The sequence below is a fragment of the Vulpes lagopus genome, chromosome 9 (genome assembly GCF_018345385.1).
Source record: "Vulpes lagopus strain Blue_001 chromosome 9, ASM1834538v1, whole genome shotgun sequence".
Lineage (NCBI taxonomy): Eukaryota > Metazoa > Chordata > Mammalia > Carnivora > Canidae > Vulpes > Vulpes lagopus.
In genome coordinates, this window is record NC_054832.1 from 49,328,214 (window position 1) to 49,346,036 (window position 17,823).

The 17,823-nt window shown below is 35.1% G+C and overlaps 1 protein-coding gene across 7 annotated transcripts in view; it reads right to left on the minus strand.

Annotated features, from left to right (window-relative positions):
* The window catches only part of RALYL (RALY RNA binding protein like), a 709,315-nt gene that overhangs the window by 407,094 nt on the left and 284,398 nt on the right, over positions 1 to 17,823 (minus strand). The window contains exon 1 of one of the 7 annotated variants that reach the window (XM_041768617.1): positions 9,529 to 9,636. The exons of the other annotated variants lie outside the window; for them this stretch is intronic. The gene's annotated coding sequence lies outside the window, so the exon portion shown is untranslated. Of the gene's footprint in view, positions 1 to 9,528; positions 9,637 to 17,823 lie in introns of those variants that run through there. 7 annotated transcript variants of the gene reach the window in all.

Consider the following 17,823-nt stretch of genomic DNA (forward strand, 5'->3'; position numbering starts at 1 on the left):
ATCTGATATGCCATATATAACCAGTCCTTTTCAAACCTTGCTTGTTTGCATGGAAAAGAGACTGGAGTCTGAACAACCCAAAGGAAATGAATACCACGTTTAAACCCAAAATAACAAAATCAAAAGAATAATGAATTCGGTATAGCTTTTGTTTGTTTTTGCTTTGTGATTAATAGTCTCACTAACTGAAATCCTTTATTTTACCACAAAGAGAAACTTTTCTAGTAGAAAATGCAGATAATAATACTACATGTGTCAGACATAGTGCTTTCACTGTGTATCTTTAAGTATCTTAAATCTCACCAAACTATATAAAATATTTTAGAAATAAACAGATGAAGACTCAGAAAGGTCCATGACTTTTTAAAAAGCATATAGTTAGTGAGCAGTGAAGTAGTCTATCTCCAAAGTCTATTATTTTCTTTTTTTTTTTCTTTTTTTTTTAATTTTATTTATGATAGTCACAGAGAGAGAGAGAGGCAGAGACACAGGCAGAGGGAGAAGCAGGCTTCATGCACCGGGAGCCCGATGTGGGATTCGATCCCGGGTCTCCAGGATCGCGCCCTGGGCCAAAGACAGGCGCCAAACCGCTGCGCCACCCAGGGATCCCCAAAGTCTATTATTTTCAAATACAAAATACCAAATACTAACTAGTAACTGCTAACTAGTAGTTTCCTCATTCTCCCTGCTTCGTCTGAAGGGATGCCTTATGCATTTGCCTCTACTCATATTGGTAAAAGAGACACAAAGGTTAAAAAAAAAACAAACACAAAACTCTGCTTAATTTTAGGGTTGTAAAAATTAAGACAAACATAGATAATTACCTCAAGTTTTCAGAGTGGCGGTAAGTGAAAATGAAAGGTCAGTGAGGGAGTTAAAACAATTTCCAAAGACCATATGCCCTACATGAATAAATTAGCTACCTGTTCCTAAAAAAACTTCCATATGCCAGATAAATACAGAAAATTATGAAATTGCCTATTTTTATTTCAAGGTATGTTTCTTTAAAATGCCATCTTTTGATGAATATTTTTGAAACGTAAAAAGCAGTGAGTACTAAAAACAAACTTTAAAAAAATCAACAGTTTTTTAAATAAACCATCACAAAATCAAAATGACACTTTTCAAATTGATGTCTCACAATATATTGTATCTCTCCAACACTGTTCCAGTTTTCCCGGAAAGAGGCAGAAACTATGTACCACTTTAGGAGCTTCTTTTTTTTTTTCTTTTTCCACTTTAGGAGCTTCTAATAAAGGCATATAAAGCAGGTACCATTTGCTCCTTCGCTGGTCAGTTTTTAGGGGGAAATTTGTTCCTCAAGGAAAACCTGAAGTGAAAATCTTAGTCTTTATTGTGTATGTCAAAGATTAATGTGTGTTGTGTTTGCTCTAAGTAGGAGCTGAAGTTATATAATAAGGGGACCCCTCTGAGAGTTTTACAATCTATTAAAGGGCAAATATAACCATAAATATGAGGATAACACAAGAAACTATTATATGTAATGCCTTGTTAAAGATGTATTCATTCATTTATAAAATATATAAATACTATTTGTATTATAAGTATTCATAGAAGGGGAAAACACAATCTCCTTATGGTATCCAGGATAGTTTATGGAGCTTGAGGCATTTGAATGCTGAGTTAAAGAGAAGGGATTTCAACAGATTAAAAAAACATGAACAGCTTCATAGAATATTCAGTTTGATGTGTACAATACATCCATATAAAGAAGTACTTTGGAGATCTGCTGAAAAGATAAATTAAGGTCAGACTGTGTAGATTTTAAATGCTAAGCAAAAGGAGTCTGAATGTAATTCAGAGAGCAAGGAGGATTTACTGAGGTTTTTGTTTGCTTTTGGAGCATGGATATAATACAGTATATAAATATTTGCAAAAATATTTTGTAATCAAGTCTCTTAAAAGCTCTGCTTTAGAATACAATTGAATTATATGATAAATTTCTTAAGAGTGGTTGCTTCTAAGGGCAGGGATTATTGTTCTGGGTTAGAAAGGAAAGTTACATTTCATTATGTATCATTTATTTTTATTTTTTTTCAACCATGAGTCTGTGTTCTCTGCAATTTAAAAAGTAAGGTACAAGAGAATAAAAGCCTCACTACAGTATACTTGAATCTTGCCTTCTCTTAAATTCTTTGTTCTTGTCAAGTAATAATGTAAGAGTTCTAAAAAAATTGGATGTTTTATAATTCTGAGTTAAATACTTTTCTATAATAATTTTGTGTGACTTCCAGAAAGCCTTATTTGTATGAAAAATTTTGCCTGTACAAGTAAGATTATTTGGCGGGTGCCTGGGTGGCTGGGCTGGTTAAGCATCTGCCTTCAGCTCAGGTCATGATCTCAGGGTCCTGGGATTGAGCCCCACATCAGGCTCCCTCCTCAGCAGGGAGTCTGCTTCTCATTCTCCCTCTGCCTCTACTCCCTACTCAGGCTTTTCTCTCTCTTTCTCTCTCTCTCTCAAATAAATACAATCTTTTTTTTTTAAAAAGTAAGATTTTTTTTGTAATTTTACAACAATAGTAAAAGGAAAAGGATCTGGGAAGTAAATATAAAGGATTGAATTTAATGCTTAAATAGAAACACAGAACAGAAAAGCAATCCATAAGTACTCTTGGACTACTTGCTTCTTAACTGAGGAATTGATTCTATGGTACCTATAGGAGATTATCATCAAAAGTCTAAGACTACACACCAATTAGAATGGCCAAAATCCAGAACACTAACAACACCAAATGCTGGTGAGGGTATGCAGCAGTAGGAATTCTTCATTCATGCAAAATGGTTACAGCCACTTTGGAACACTGGTGGTTTCTCTCGAAAATCAACATACTGGGGATCCCCGGGTGGCCCAGCAGTTTAGCACTGCCTTTGGCCCAGGGCGTGATCCTGGAGTCCCAGGATCGAGTCCCACATCGGGCTCCCTGCATGGAGCCTGCTTCTCCCTCTGCCTGTGTCTCTGCCTCTCTCTTTCTCTCTGTGTCTCTCATGAATAAATAAATAAAATCTTAAAAAAAAAAGAAAATCAACATACTCTTATCATACCATCTAGCTATCATGTTCCTTGGTATTTACTCAAAGGAGTTGAAATTTGAGGTCCACATAAAAATCTGCACATAGAATATTTATAGCAGTTTTATTCACTCTTGCCAAACTTGGAAGCAGCCAAGATGGCCTAGCAAACCAGTGCATCATAAACTGTGGTATATCCAGGTAACAGAATATTATTCAATGCTAAAAAGAACTGAGCTATCAAGTTATGAAAAGACATGCAGGAACCTTAAATGGATATTACTAAGTGAGAGAAGTCATCTGAAAAGGTCACATAGTGTATGATTCCACCCATATGACATTCTGAAAATAGCAAAACACTAGAGACAGTAAAAACATCAGTGGTTGCTAGGGGTTGAGAGGGTAGTGAATAAGCAGAGCATGGAGAATTTTTAGGGCAGTGAAAATACTCTGTATGATACCATAATGATGGATGTTATATATTTGTCCAAACCCACAGAATGTACATCAGGAGAGAACCACCATGTAAACTGTGGACTTGGATAATTATAAATGCATCAGTGTGGCTCATTAATAGTAACAAATGTAGCACATTGGTAGAAGACATTAATAATAGGAATGATTATGCATGTTCAGGGTCAGAGGGGATATGAAAATTGTGAAACGTGGACCATCCTCTCAATTCCGTTGCAAACCTAAAGCCACTCTAAAAAAAATTATCTTTAAAAAAAATCTATAGACTAATTCTGATCATAGGTAACTACATATTTAATAAGATGTCAAAAGTAATGAAAAAGAGTACTCCTAGATAGTAGAAAGTTTTTTTTTTCCTGGAGCTCTTCCCCTTTGGTTCTTGTTAAAATGAGTAGTGACCCTGAGAAAATGTTAGTGCCTCTTTTCAGAGGCCCCCTTCTTACTCACGGAATCTAGCAACTCTCCTTTGAGACGTAATACAAGACTAACAGATGGGCAGGCTCTGTGCGTGGAGGGTCTCCCCTCTGCCATGTGCAGGGAGAGTGACTCTGTTGCCCCGTGGACCACACAGGAACAATGAGGACCATGGCAGAGTAGCCTGGGATGAAGGTTCAAGTCTTCCTGTCCCACAAGACAGGATGGTAGCATTACAAACACCAGTGTCATCAAAATCTATGCACATGGTGGCCCTTGCAGTGGAGCCATGCACAGCCTGCATGACCAAACCTGGCAACCCTCTCCCTGAACGGAGCACCTACTAAGTGTCCTTGGCTTGGTGAGAACTGCTCTGAAAACTTCCCAAATAGGTTGAGTTCTGTCCTATTCCTGAGCATGAAATTTGTCTAAAATCTGAGACCAAAAAGACCTGAAAGCTTACAGGCTGCTCAATTGGGGTCAAAGAACCGATGAGTCGGTACGTTACCAAGCAGCAGAAGACAGTGTTGATCCTCTTTCTATGTGTTGGTTTGTTTCCTCTCGAGACTTCTCACCAACTTAACCTGCTGCCAGCTTCATCAGAGACATGAGTAGATACAAGATAATAACAAAGTGCCTGAGACGTTAGAATTAGGGAAAGGGGAAAAGAGTCCTAGACTAAATGGCTCCTAATAAAGCAACAATGGTAAAGGAGAAGAATAACAGCTTTCTCAAACAGGGAATAAAAGAAAGGAAAGAAAACTAGAAGGGAAGGAGGGAGGAAGGAAAAAGAGGAAGTGAGGGAGGAAGAAAAAGCAAACAAACAACTATCTTCATAGTTCTGCCTTTTCCAGAACATCATATGATTGGAATCCGACCTACAGTATGTAGCCTTTGTAGATTGGCTTCTTTCACCTAATTATATGCACTTAAGTTTACACCATTTCTTTTTGTGCATGGAAGGAAAGACAGAAGGAAGAGCCCCCTAAATAAAAAATCTAGCATAAAGACTTGAGAACTTCAGGAACTAATAGACAACATGTTGTTCATTCCTGAGTGCAAGATATATCTCAAAACACAGCAAACATGCAAAAAGGTAAAAATAACTAGGGGAAATAGAATAATGAGAAGGTTATGAAAAATCTAGGAGACAGAAAATGTGAATACAAGACACATGAGAAGGAAAAACATGAACACACACACAGAAGAAGAAATCCAAGATAATAATAAAAAATTTCCAAGTTTAAAGAAATATTTAATTTTGCATCACAAACAGATTTGTTTTTTTCCCAAGAGGACATTACACATATTCTGGTAAAGGTCCAGAGAAAGTGCTGTGACATCTAGACAAAAGTAAACAAAGTTACTTACAAGGAAATAATCATATAGTGTAAGATTTCCTTCATTATATCCCAGGAAATGGGAACATGAATATGGAAGTGAGAATACTAAAATGATTCTAAGTCACAGACAGACATATATCATTAATAGTGGTTATCTGGACTGCAGACAGATAAAGTTATAAAGTGCAATGAAATAAGTAAAAAAAAAAAGTGAGCCACGTTTTAAGGCTATTTTTAAAATTATGCTGATGAAAATCCCACATATGATATGATCCCATTTACCTCACCCATATGTATGGGGATATTTAGAGAGAAAGCAGTACGGAAGAGAGTTAGCAAAAAGACTTTTTATATTGAATATATAAATATTTTTTATCTGAATATAAAACTTCAGAGTTTTAAATTTTTCTTACCTATACTGTCCTTCATGTCTTAAAGTTATTATCATGCATTAGTTATATAATATCAAGGGAAATGATACAAACTATTCTTATTTTGGAGGGAGAAAAAAGTTCTCCCAACTTTTGATTCCTCATGACTCCTCCCAGGGGTCTTCAGTTCTATTTACCAAAATACCATGAGTTAAATGAAATCCTTCCTGTACCTGAAGATCTCTAAAAATATGAAGGAACATTAGAAATGTATTTGAACGTAAATTTAAGCCGTTTTGAATGATCCCTCCAGGACTCTACTAACTACACTCTAGAAACTCTTGCTCCCTCCACCATCTATCAACATTCTTAAACTTTATCCTCATCTTAAATTATGCTCACATTTTTCTTCCTAAAAGATACTCTTTAAGATACCCATTTCTTTTACACAAGAAATATGCATTCTCATTCCAAATCCTCTTCCAGCCCCCGATTTCCTTTGCTCCTTCTTCCCACGGTCAAATGTCTTAACCGTTTTGTCTCTTCTCATTTACTGTGTGTTCTTACTAGACAGTGCCAACCCTCGGTGTCTAGAAGAAGCAGGACAACACCAACTCAAAGTCGCTTGGCCTAGGAATTTTTCCAGGTAATACCTGTGCTGCGGATGCTAAATACTACTTTGGAAACAAGAAGCTGTAGCCCACTTATTGCCAAGGTAGGTGCGGGATGACCTTGGAAATGATCTCCTTTATAGGAGTCCACCAAATGACCCTCTCCGTCATGCAAATGTATGGCAAGTAATCATCCTTCTGAGACCAAGGGAGCAGGGAATAAATCGACCTTCCACACTCTGACCAAAGCTGCCGCAACCAATTGTTCTTCAGTAATGAGAAATGAGTCTAATGGAGGAAATACCTCAACTTAAAGAGTCCAAGAAGCCTCCTGGGAAGAATGAGGGCAAGGCTCAGAAGCTTTCCCAGGACCCAGAGGAGACTGAAGCTTTATATTCAGGAACAAGGACAACAACAAGGAACCAGGGCATTTGAAAATGGGCACCTCTTGGGTACTGGGTTTCCGACTACCCAGCACTGAAAAAGCCTCAAACCCACAGCGATCCTGGATGTTAAGGAAACCTCAAAACGCTGGTATTAAGCTTTCTGCTGAAGCGTATAGGTGATAACTCATGCAATTAATTGGACAAGTACAATATTCAACCACATTTGTAGCACTGAACTTTGTGAAGCAGGTCATACAACTTATGCTAAAGGAAAAAAAATCACATTTGTTACAATCATTTCCAGATATGAAGTATTTGTACCATGAAAATAACTGTCTCTGTAAAGTGAAGTTATAAATCATCTCATGATAAATTATTTCCCGTTACTCTACCTTGCACAGATGCTAACACTTCAATCATTCTTTCTCTATAAATGCTGTTTTGTTTCCAATATTAATGCAAACGCAGAGTTAATGTTTCATAATCTCAGCCCATGGATATAAACATCCTTTCTCTGCTGACTTCACAGTCATGTTAAAAAACACTCTTGATTCAATCATGCTTTCCTCTGATAGTAAATTGCTTGCTGCAAACATCTTAGCCAAAGCAGATCAATTTTATTTGCTTTTGTTTCTCATTAACACAGTTCAATAAATAAATTATTCATTATAAAGTTTAACACCCAATTATTGTACACAAATGTAATACAGAAGATGTTTGCAAACTTCTCCTGTAAAGGCACAGATAGTCTAAATTTCAGGCTTTGTGGGCCATTTGATATTTGTTTCAACTACTCAATTATGCCACCAAAGGTTAAAAGCAGCCCTGGATAATATGCAAATAAATTAGCATGGCTGTGTTCCAATAAAACTTTATCTATAAAAACTGGTGGCAGGCCAGATTTGACCTGTGAGCCAGTTTGTTGACCCCTGCCCTACATAAAAGGCTGAGAAATAATTTCACACTTTAAAGATCCTTTCGTATTAACCAACCACCAGTTACAGAGTGTAGTTATTATATATCAAAGATTCAGCCAAAGTAGAAGTGCAATGAAGCTGAACTTGACTTCTGTAAATGTATCCAAAGAATTCCACTGAAGTGTACTTGTCTCAGTTTTCTTATTATACCATAATCCAGGAGCCTACTAAGGGTAGAGAGTGGGGGCAATATACCAGGGTGCAGACCATTCCAACCAGTGCCAGTGAACAATAACTTTCCTGAAAAAAATTTTCATTTAAGTTCTAAACAACTGCTTTGGTTATTTTTGAATTTTAATGTTTTATCATTTCAAATAGTCATGTTTTATAATTTGTCCTTAAAAACAAACAAAAAAATCCATTGTATTCTACATTGATTTAAATAGTTTTGTTAAACAGCCTCTGAGACACCCATAGGTCTTCAAGAGAGTTCATTTCCATTTGTGACGTTTTAGACCATTTGAACCCACTTTAGGCACAGTTTGTATCTCTAACCATTGTGATACTACATATCCCTGCATTTAAACAGTAGGAAGAATGATATGGATACAGAAATAAACCAAATGGGAGTTGCTTCACCTCTGTCATTCAATTAACCATTAACTCCTTGTTCTTTTTATGCATTTGTAAATTTTTTGGAGTTTATTGTGAAAACTTTTATGCATCTGTTTCAGATTTAGTCTCATGTTAAGAATTTCTTCTCTTTTTGTGTATATCTTCTGTTTTATGTGAAACTTTTTGAAATCAAAACTAGTAACACTGTTCTTTCACCAAATATGAGCATAGGTAGACCAAGGAATACATTTATATTGCCTACTGAGCATGAATATGTAAAGAAAATTAATTTGGATGGTCATTGAAAATTTGTAGAAGTTAAAACTAGAAAACAGAATGTTATTAATTATTGATTTAACTAAAATGTTGGCACATTTCTTTTCTTTAATGTATTAACACAATTTAGAAGTAATGCTTTTTTGTACTGAACACATCTTATTTTTTAAAATCTTTATATATACTGGCCTGATAAATCTATGTATATACATGTATATACAAGAACTTCACACAAGAAGTTCAATAGAAAAATGTCACTGTTTTGGTTTCTTTTTTGGCCATTATGATTACTGGTTTCATTTCATGATTATTATAAAGCATGTTTTGTTGAGCAGTCAAGAGGGAAGTCTTAATACTCCACTCTGTGTGTCAAATATACTAGGTACGCTACTGGCATACACTGGAACATGAAGAGTTAGGGGACAGATTACGTGTGGCCCTGTAAGCCACTGTCAGAATTTTGACTCTTATTCAGAAAAAAAAGGAAGCCTTTTTTTTTTTTTTAATTAGAGGAGTGGCATGATATAACTTACATAATAAAATTAACACGCTGGAAGCTTTCTTGAGAATGCTTTGTAATGGCTTACCAGGGAATAAGCACAGATGAATGGAGACTAAATAGGAAGCTACTACAAAAATACAGACAGTACATAATGGTGGCTTCGGAAGAGTAAAACAGAGAAAGCTGTGACAGCAGGATTTATTTGGATACATTTTTTAAAAGATTTATTTATTTGTAGGGGGGGAGAAGCGGGAGAATAGCAGATCCCCACTGAGCTCACAGCCAGCAGTGGGACCCCAGGACTCTGACATCATGATCTGAGCCGAAATCAAGAGTTGGCCACTTAACAGACTGAGCTCTCCCAGTGCCCCATTCTGGATACATTTTGAAGCTAAACCCATTTAATATCCTGGGAGGATTGGGATCTGAGATGAGAAAGAAAAATGAGAAAAACTCCAAAGTTTTGTCCTGAATAATTTATAAGAATTGGATTGTCATTAACTGAGATGATAGACTATAAAAAGAACAACACTGGTAAAAAGATCAGAAATTCAGATTTGGATGCATTGAGTAAGAAATGTCTACTCACCACTCAAGTAGTGATGTCAAGTGGGTAGCTTAATATATGAGTTTGGAGTATGGGAGAGAAGTCTGGATTGCATATAAAAATGCAATGGTTCCTAGAGTATAGAGAAAAATGAAATGCATCAGACTAAATGAGATTACCAACAGAGTATATAGATGAGGATGAAACTCTTAAGCACCCCAACATTAGGAAGTTAGGACAAGACAATAAATCAGCAAAGATGGGGGCAGCTGGTGGCTCAGTGGTTGAGCATCTGCCTTTGGCTCAGGTCATGGTCCCAGGGTGCTGGGATCGAGTCCCACATTGGGCTCCTTGCAGGGAGCCTGCTTCTTTCTCTCTCTTCCTATCTCTCTGCCTCTCTGTGTCTCTCATGAAGCTACTTGAAGAATTTTGCCAAGAGTAAGGCATTGTCAGAAAAAAAGTTGGTGCAGTGTATGTCTGTGTGTGTGTTTGTGTGTATGTATTCAAAATATGCACTCACAAACACCAGCCATTGTTAGTCATAATTATAACATTGTCATATTTTAAGATAGATGACTGGCCTATCCAATTCACAGATAACTGATGAAACTAGTTAAAAAACTAGTTCATTTGCTTCGTTGGGGCTCACCATGCTCCAAAATAACACTCACATATCACTTTAAATTATTGTTGATAATTAGGTTTTAATTGGTTTCATAATTTTGTTCCCATCTAATGAATAAACATGTTTGGGACTTTTATTGCTGCAGAATAAAAGAAATATCATGTATATAAAAATTTAAATATAATTTGAGTCAATCCTACAGATTGGCAAGATATTTCTTTCCTTTTTAAGGGCTCTGTTCATTATTCATGTTGAAGAGAAACAGTTCTACTAGACTACTCATCATTCCCTGTACACACCCTGACATTTCACACCTCCCTGCCTTGGCTTATGTTCTTTCCCTTGCCTGGTATCCTTCCACTTGATGAGTTCTTTCTCCTCTGAATAGCACATCCAGAATTATTAACTTCCTCTTCGGTTATCCTATAGCATTTTAAATATCTCTGCATTAAGCTGCAGTAGTAATTTACTCGATTGTATTCTATTTAATTGTTTATATACAGAATTTACTTTACCTTCTAGAACTCTAAGAAGATTGAAACCTTGTCTGTCCTTGTTACAGCTTCCTTATTCCTGGCAGAGTAGGCGCTCAATAGTATTTCTTAAATGAATGAGTTTACTGGATGACCCTTTCTTCTTGATTTCTAAGGTGCTATTTCAAGAAAACCTGTCTACTCAATGAAAGTTTTTCTGGAAGAAGAAGCTGCATTCAGCAGGTGCCAATTTAAGAACAGATCTTAATTTAAGAAATATTAAGGTGGAAAATTATTTTATTTACATCTCTGAATTGATGTAATTCACTAATGCCTATTCAAAAGGCAATCTATACATTAAGACAGAAACAGAAAACACATGAAATGAATGAATAAAAGAATGTATGAAATATTTCACAGTAAAACTGTATATTTTACCTTGGAAAATGACACTGCATATAAAAATGGCAGGCTCTTGTTCAGAAATGGCTTTAATTCCAACCTTGTCTGTTTTTCCTCTTAACAATTTTGAAAAAAATAATAGCTTCTATCCTTCGGTTCTTCGTAGGTGATAACTGCCCTCCCAATTAATCATCTCATCCTTTTTCATCAATTATTACATTCCCCACTCTCGAGTTGATGATGTCCTTGTGTGGTTACATACGAGCAGAATTAAGCTTAAGGACAAAGGAACATTATTTAAGCGATTTGCAATCGCTTTTTAAAAATTTTGTGTTATTATTAAATAGAGAGCAGAGGACTATTAAGGGGACATCAAAGTGTTCAGAAAATTTGCATCCTAAGAAAGTCATCAATCAGTTATAGCATCATGGCCTGACTGATCACAAGCACTCCGAGGTCTTGAGTGACTTCATAGGGTCTATCTACACTGCAGTGGCAACTAATACTCTACATCCCAAGAAGAAGATGAAAGGAAAAAGTGATATACCAATGCCAGTGTTTCAAAATCTGATCTCTAATCCGCAGAGCAAAAATTTTAAGGTCTACCCTTTTAGAGTATTAACATAGCAACATACCATGTCATGAAGGGTATAAATTAAAGGTAAATAAAATCACATTTAGAGGTCACACTGAAATCTGCAATTGGGAATTGGAACAAATAACTTTATCCTTATTTTAAATGCTCAATCTCTATGGATACTAAATTTCATATTGATTTTATTTCAATTCTCTGGTTTATGTTTTCTCAAGATCTTTTAAAACTATACTGTACAGTAAAGAATTACAAAACTACCATCATTTTACATAAGAAGGCTTAGACACAATACAAAAAATAATATATTAAATATCATATCAATCTAAGCACAAAATCTAAAGGGCTATGTTCACTGGGAAAAATCTGCTTAGGACTTTTATTTATAAATAGTGAATCAGTGACTTACAAGGGTGTCATTATTTCTGATAAAAGTGCAAATGCTATTAAACAAATGCCATGGCACACCAAATTATTTAGTTATAATGCAATTCTTTTCATCATGAGTGCTTTAGTGGAGATCATTTTATATTTACAAAAATGAAGATGAAACAGACACAAGAGTTCTCTACAGCAATTTTAAAAATAAAAGCAAGTGCTGTGAAACACTATTGAAAGTATATTCCTTGACATGCACAGCTCTTTGTTGTACAATGTCTATGTTCTGTGGGTCTCTTTTCATGACGTATTCAGCTCTTTGAGTATAGCAATTACAGGCTGATGGAGATTTTTAAGGTTGCTAAACTTGAATGGAACTTAAGAGCGGCTACTTGGTGCTGAAGAGTACAGATAAAAAAGTTCAATCATTTACTAGTAAAAAACAAATCTCTTCTTTGATAATAAATGAGCATACAACAAAGTCACAGAGTAACACTGGTTGTGCTCAATAGTCATTATAACCACACCAGCAAAGCGCTTTTCACAGACCATAGGACTGAAGATAGAAATAATTTTGCTACACAGGATTTTTTTTTTCAAAAATGTCATCTACTATGGAATAGTAAAGATGTTGTTATTCTTTTGTTCTCAGTGATTCAATTCATCTATTGTTTTTTAACTTTGTGATTTTGTTAATTTCAGGGCTTAAGTACTAAAGTAAAAGCATAAGCATATATGAACTAAAGAAAATCCACTAATGAGTGACTTTACAAATTTCCCCTAAAAAGTTTTGGATATAAGTTTCTAGAGCAATATTAGAACATAGTTCTGTTTTTAAAATTTCAGGTTTTTTTTTCTTTAAATTAGGTCTTATTAACCTACATTAAAATTAGGACATAAATATTCAATATTTTGAGGGTTGACAATTGCATACATGTATACAACAGTGTTCAAGTAAGATGCAGGGCATTTCTAACACCCTACAATATTCTTTTGCCTTTTAACAATGGAAACTTCCAAGAGACTGGATTGTGACCAATATATGGATTCTCAATGGTGAAGTATAAGATTCTTCCATGAAGTGTATCTTAAAAAACAAGTAAGACTAGATCCTGGTCCTTCTTACCTTTGTTAGGGTCTATACTTTAGCCAATATTAAATGTTTGCTTACTCCATTTAGGGAGTAACAAAGCAGTCGTTGAGTAGACCACTGCCTCTTTAAATCAGAGTAGATCACTGACTCTTTACATCCAAGCAACAATTTTATTTAATGCACTCATTTTGTTAATAATATATATTTAGGCATAGATTTTAAGTCCTAGAGTCACTAATGCTCAGGTATTTACTATGAATTTTTTTAATTAGTAAACTAGAAATTATCTAAGGATATCTAATTGTGTGTGTGTGTGTGTATATATATATATATATATATATATATATATTAGTTTCAAATTCAAGTATTAATAAATTTAACTAACATAGTGCCAAATTCAGGTTCTTAAAATTTGTCTTTAAATTAAATTAAGCATATTTTTAATGGAACCTGAAAATTTGCAAATGTATTAATAACCTAACTTCAAGATCACTGGAAATCTAGATTAACCAAATTATGCTCAGGTATGTATCTATATTCATTTATGGAGGTCACTGACTTTAATTTTTTATTTAGTTTATTTAAAGAAAAACAAAAAACCCAGTTCATTTATTTATTTTCTTGTCAAGTCTCAAATTCCACTGACCCTTTTTTTTTTTTTCAGTGTATACATTTTTTTTTTAAGTTGAATATAGCTGACATGCATGTGATATTACTTTCAGGTTTACAACACAGTCATTTAACTTCTCTATATGTTATGCTTTGCTCACCAGAATTATAACTATCATAAATACTGTCACCACCATACTTTTACAGTCTCATTTATTATATTCTCTATACTGTGCCTTTTATTCCCATGATCTACTGATTTCAAAACTGAAAGATTGTATCTCCTGTAGCTTCCCTTCATCTGTTTTGCCCATCTCTCAATCCCCTTCCCTCTGGCAGTCATCATTTTGTTCTATGGATTTATAGGTCTGATTCTGCTTTCTGTTTATTAATTTGCTTTGTTTTAGATTCCACATATAAATGAAATTATATGATATCTGTCTTCTTCTGACTTATTTCACTTAGCATATCTTCTAGGTCCATTCATGTTGCTGCAAATGGCAAGATCTTAAGAAATAAGACTAGACTCTGGTCCTTCTTATCTTTATTAGGTCTATACTTTAGTCAACATTAAATATTTGTTTACTCCATATAGGGAATATGCATGCACATGTATCACTTCTTTTTTGTCTATTCATCAGTGAATGCATATTTAGGGTGCTTTAGTAGCTTGGCTACTACTACTACTACTAGTAGTAGTACTGGATCATACAGCATTTATATTTTTTAAATATTGAGGAACTTCCATGTTCTCAATAGGCCTTATACCAATTTATGTTCCCATCAACAGTTCAGAGAGTTTTTTTTTTTCCCACAGCCTCACCAACACTTGTTATCTCTTCAGACAATCTTTTTATCTTCAGATTTCTTGAATTATTTCTAGGTCATCATACAAATGGAATGTAATATGAACTCTTTGCTGTCTAGATTCTTATGCTTTGCATAAAGTCTATTAAACATTTATTTATTTATTTTTCAATTTTTATTTATTTATGATAGTCACAGAGAGAGAGAGAGAGAGAGGCAGAGACACAGGCAGAGGGAGAAGCGGGCTCCATGCACCGGCAGCCCAACGTGGGATTCGATCCCGGGTCTCCAGGATCGCGCCCTGGGCCAAAGGCAGGCGCTAAACCACTGCGCCACCCAGGGATCCCTGCATAAAGTCTATTAAATGTATCCATGCTGGTACATGTACCAGTATTTCCTTTCTTTCTTTCCTCCTTTTTTTTTTCTTTAGGAAAGAGTACATAAAAGTGGTGGGGGTGGGGCAGAAGGAGAGAGAGAGAATTTTAAGCAGGCTCCATGTCCAACATGGACCCTCAGATCCTGAGATCTCAGACCCAGGATCATGACCTGAGCTGAAATCAAGTCAGACACTGAACTGACTGAACCATCCATGCACCCCGCCTTTCTTTTTTTATTGCTGAAGATTTTGTAGTATGAATATTCACTATTTTTATCCATTCACTTTCCATCCATTCTTTTGTAGACATATAGTTGGATTGTTTCCACATTTGGCTTATTATAATTTGGACTTCTGTGAGCTTTGATGAAAATATCTTTATGATAAAATTAAGAGTGGGAATAGAAGAGAACATCCTGAATCTAATAAAGGGAACCTAAGAAAAACCTACAGTTTAATAGTTGTGAAATATCAATCCTCATTCCCTTACGAGAAAAGAAACCCTCCAAATAAATAAGTCTTATATTATCACGTCTATTTCAACACTGGAATTTCTAGCCAGTGCAATACTCTAAGGGGAAAAAAAAGAGGCATAAAGATTGGAAAGCAAAAAGTAAAATAAATGGTCATTAATCAGAGACAACATCATTGTTTATGGAAAATATCCTTATGAATGTTACAAAAAAATCTAGAAAACTAATACTTCAATTTTGTAGTGTTATAGGATGCAGGTCAACATACAAAAACCAGTGTAATTCTATGTAATCTAATTAACAATTGAAAAATGAGATTTAGAAAAACACAATTTACAACAGCATCTTTCCTTCTTTTTTAAAACCACTCTACTGAAGTATAATTGATACAAAATATGTACATATTTAATGTATATAATGAGTTTGGAGAGAAGTGTAATGAATAGGGAGGGTAAGAAGAAACTTTCAGAGGTGATGGAATGTTTATGGCACAAATAATCTCAGGTTCTAATTGTCCTTGCTCTGGCCAAGACTACAGCGCTTGCTGTTGGCACAATGAACTCCATATTGCTGCTCTTTGTAATAGCTGGTGCATATTCTGTAGCAAATATGCTCAGAGATCTGTAAACCCAGATGACATTAAACATTATACTAATATGGGGGTGCCTGGGTGGCTCAGTCAGTTAAGCATCTGACTCTTGATTTCGGCACAGGTCGTGATCTCAAGGTTGTGAGACTGATGTCCAAGTTCGACTCTGCACTGGGTATGGAGCATGTTTGAGATTCTCTCTCTCTCTCTCTCTCTCTCCTGCTCCCCACCCCCACTCACTCTCTCTAAAAACAAAAACATTACACTAATGTAAAAAACATTAAGGGAATATGGAAATATTCAACTTACTTTAAACCTTTTTCCCTGACCACTTTTATTTTACTACCTCCTCGCTTTATAAGGCCATCCATCAGTTGCAGAGGAAACTAATTACAACCAAGATTATTAAATCTACCTTGGGCACACTTTCCTGGTTGTGTTTTATTGCTCAGATTCAGCAATCTGTAAGGATATAAAAGTCATTTCTATTACTGATCCTTCTGCCTTCTAGTAGGGTCTCCAGAAAATGGCTTCTCTTTTAAGACCAGTAAGAACTCCAACACTCTCTTTCTGTGTTGAACCCCCAGCCTATCACTATTTTTCTTGACTTTCTTCTCCCCATACCCTCTTTTTTTTTTACCCCATACCCTCTTAACTTATTTGCCTACATCCTCTAAAATTCCCTGTATATTTTTTTACAGAGTAATTTCTCCTACAAACTTTTAAGTTGTTTTTCTTCCTCCATCCAATTTAGGATGTGCACACAAGTCCTTAATTACAAAGCCAAAGGCAATCGTTAAGGTGCATTCCTAAACAAAGACAGTTGTCTTCCTAAGAGAATCCTGAAGATAGATCTTAAAGCATTTTTTCCCTCACTGAGACAAGATCATTATAAGCACAAATGTACAGTCAAACTCAAGATCATTAACCCATTTTAATTTCCTTTTGATAATGACAATGAGTCATAGTCATAAGCTACATACATATATATAAAGTGCATCTTTCTCTTTTATCTTTTTCAGCTATTCATAATGTTCCAAATTTGAACTATATATGAGATGGGTATCTCTTGGACAGTTAAGAATAATGTTATTGCTTATATAGCTTTAAATATAATTAATAATCAAAGCCTATTTATTTGACAATAATAAATGCAAGTGGTCAAGAGTTAGGCACCACTGATCTATTAGTTCATATGTGCTAGACAATTAAATTAGAAAACACTGTTAATATTGCAAGCAGGATGTATTATAGGTGCTCAGGAAATATCTATGAATTAATTGATATCAATTCCTTTGGAAAAAAAAATGGTTCCCAGTATGTGCACACTCTTGTACTCACCTTGTCTTTCTCTCTTTTCAATAAGATTAGTTCATAATGTTATCATGCATGAGTATTCATTTTTCAAATCAGCTTTGAATTCCAAATCTCAGGATGCAAGTTCCAACTTCAATCAAATTTTGTCTATAACAACTGCTGGACATTAAATGATGCCCTGATGATCTGAAGTGCTTAATATTTTCAAACCCGTGGCAAATTCAATAACCTATTCTGAAAAGACTGGCTCAAATGGAAAACAGCTAGATTGTTATTCAGAGAATACTTGAGGATTATAATAACCTTGTTTTTAATGTCTAGAAATCAGACTTGGGAGGTGGGGGCAACAGTACAAGCAGTAACCAAATATTCTACAAAGAGTAAGTGGACTTCATGCTGCGCTACATATCTTCTCTCATACAGGAATAACTAATTATACCAACAATATACTTATCATATAGGAATAACTAATTAAACCAACAATATACTAGTTTCCAGAACAAAGACACCAAAAACTGTCAACTGACTGACCATCTTAAAGCTGTTAAATAAGATGATTTGAAAACATCTACATTTATTATTTCCCAAAGTGAAACTAATCCT